This window comes from Camelina sativa, chromosome 15 (genome assembly GCF_030686135.1).
Source record: "Camelina sativa cultivar CO46 ecotype springtype chromosome 15, ASM3068613v1".
Taxonomy (NCBI): Eukaryota; Viridiplantae; Streptophyta; class Magnoliopsida; order Brassicales; family Brassicaceae; genus Camelina; species Camelina sativa.
The window spans coordinates 26,340,022-26,342,773 of NC_141894.1; the positions used below are offsets into that span (position 1 = coordinate 26,340,022).

Consider the following 2,752-nt stretch of genomic DNA (forward strand, 5'->3'; position numbering starts at 1 on the left):
GGTACCGAGATCTCGAGGGTAACGACCTAAGACTGAGACGGTATGGCTCGAGGACGGTTGTCCGAGAGTGAGATCGGTATGGCTCAAAGGTGTTTACCTGAGAGTAGATGAGTTGGGAGAAAATGATGTCTACGGCGTGTGATTAAGCACAATGATTGAATGTGGATTTCGGGGTTGATGGTGGTTCAATCTCGGGTTTAGTGTTGACCAGTGGGGTCAGGAATTTGTTTGACCGGTGGGGTCAGAATTGTGTGGATCAGTGGGTTCTAGATTATGTAGACCAGCATGGTCGGGATGGTGTTGACCAGTGGGGTCGGGATGGTGTTGGCCGGTGGGGTCGGAATTGAATGACCAGTGGGTTCAGGGTGGTTTAGACCAGTGGTGTCCTTGTTACGGCAGACCAAATGGTTGGATGGTACAAACCGTTGCGATGGTGATTTGGTGAGTTTGCGGATGAGTGGCGGTGTGTTCAGATTCAAGGACGAATCTTCTGTTAGAGGGGGAGAATTGTAACATCCGTGTTCCGGGATTGCATTTTGGGCTGTGTTGATTAAACCAAATGAGTGGATTTTAATCAATTTTGGTTTAATTATTGGTTTAATTATCGGTTTAATTAAATCCTGGTTTAACCTAATTAAACCAAAGACCCCTAATTTTCTCCTCTTATTGTCGACGCCTACTCTCCTTTTGTGCTACTGTCGACATTGTAATCAGAAAAAGAGAGAGAGAGAGCCTTGGTAGAGTTGGTTTGAAAGAGAAAGAGAAAGACATCAACAAAGCTTTGTCTTAGTGAGAAGGAGAAGGGAACAAAATCATTAGGGTTTGGGAGGAAACAGTTTCGACATATCAAATCATTCTCAAAGGTAATGAAATTTGGTAGGTTTATTCCCAAGTCTTTCATCGGCATTCCCCTTTTTACAGAAGTAGATTTGGATTTAAACTCGATGAGTTATTGGCAGTTTCGTGAGACACGTTTTCTCAGACGCGAGTTGGAACCATCGGGGATTGTAACTGTGATCGTGGTCTCGTCTGGTTCCTGATCGGTACAAGATTTTGTGGGAAATTTCGTGACGTCTAGGGCTAGCTGTTCACCGGAGGGATTGAATAGTTAACGGTTGGTTTTTATTTTAGGGTTTCGTCTTTGAGACTGTTATTTTCTGATGTTTCTGTCCAGTTTTTGCTATAAGTCGTTTTTGGTTGTGTGGCTTGTTGTAGGGAATTGATGGGCTGTTTCAGACGTTAGGAGAGTCTCAACGGGTTGTATTCATTGTTATAATCAGTTTGATAAGGTGAGTGCGTGACCATGAGCTTATCTAAGCGATTGGGTTGTATAATTTGTTTTGTGTGAAGTTGTGTAGGTGTGATGAATGTGTTATTGGATGTTCTGTTCAATGGCTGGTTTGTTATGTTTTATTTGTGGTTGTACTCTTGATTTGCTTGTGTGTATAGCTCGTAGATGGGAGGATCGTCTCACTGGGTATTTCTGGTAATACTCACGCATCTCATTGTGTTTGTGGTGCAGGTAATGTGTAGCGTGGAATCATGGCGATGAGGAGGAGGATGATCTAGGGTCTCGTTTGTGTGATGTTGGTTATATTATTTATGTTGAAACCTTGGTTAGAGTTATGTTAGGTTGCTGGATAGATTGAATAGGAATGTTATTGTATTGATGATGTATCGTTTCTGTATTATTGGTATGTTTCCGCTGTGCATATTGGTTGTTATTGGTTTAATGAGGAATTGTGGTTTGGGTGGTTTAATTAAGTAGTATGGGATGCTTAATTATATGTTGTATTTATTATTAAAAAAAAAAACGGGTCAGGTCGTTTTACATTTGATCATAAATTAATAAAATCTCAAGCCTGTTTTATATATATATATTTTTTTATCATGTTATAGAACTGTAGCTCCGGTTGATAATATGCATTCTGAGATATGCTATACATGTCACTTTTTTGTAACGACTTACATATCATTTTTCTATATTTTGTGACTATTGATTTTGTGTTTTTTAGATGGATTAATCTTTTTCATAGTTTTTCCAAAAAAAAATGGTGACCCTTACAATGTCTTTGTTTTAGATCAAACCTTTTAAGTTGAGTTGAGTAATTAATCTTTTATTTTTCTATAAGTGAAATTGTTCCTTAGAAACTAAAATGTTCATTTATTTAAAACATTTGGGTTTAATTTGGGTTTTTTAAGTGTTATGAATGAATATATTAGAAGCTGCATAGTGGATTAGTGTTTAGGATTAGGCCCAAATAAAAAGAATGAGTTGCTGATGTGGCAGCATGAGGAGTGAGGAAAGGTAACTTTATATATATAGATAAGTAATTAATGACAAATTGTAAACTTCAAAAAAGAAACGGAATATTATGGGTTGAAATTTGTTAATCGAAAAAAATAATGCGACTAAAGTCCGTTTCTAATATGTTTTCTTAATATGTATGAAAATCCTAAAATATGGATTAATCAGGAACATAGGGAGTATTGTCTAATATAACCATTTAATACAGTCCCACATAATTTTTAAACTAATGTACTGTTTAAAATTTTCAATGATAAATGGAAAGAAGGTCGGCTTATTATTTGTGGCAACATTTTCATTTGTTGGATGAAAGGGATTTTGTTTCATATTACAATATTGGCCAGGCTGGATTGTGGAGAATCACTATCCATGAAGATGGAGGCAATATCAAAGGCACTTCAAACATTTGGACCGAACAAAATAAAAGTTAATTATACAGAGGTG

The 2,752-nt window shown here is 37.2% G+C and overlaps 1 long non-coding RNA gene across 1 annotated transcript; it reads left to right on the forward strand.

Annotated features, from left to right (window-relative positions):
* Positions 1 to 694: 694 nt before the first annotated feature.
* Positions 695 to 1,891, forward strand: LOC147927135 (uncharacterized). The gene is made up of 4 exons (XR_015581357.1): positions 695 to 863; positions 960 to 1,114; positions 1,216 to 1,289; positions 1,523 to 1,891. It is a non-coding gene; the product is annotated as an uncharacterized LOC147927135 (long non-coding RNA).
* The last annotated feature ends 861 nt before the right edge of the window (positions 1,892 to 2,752 follow it).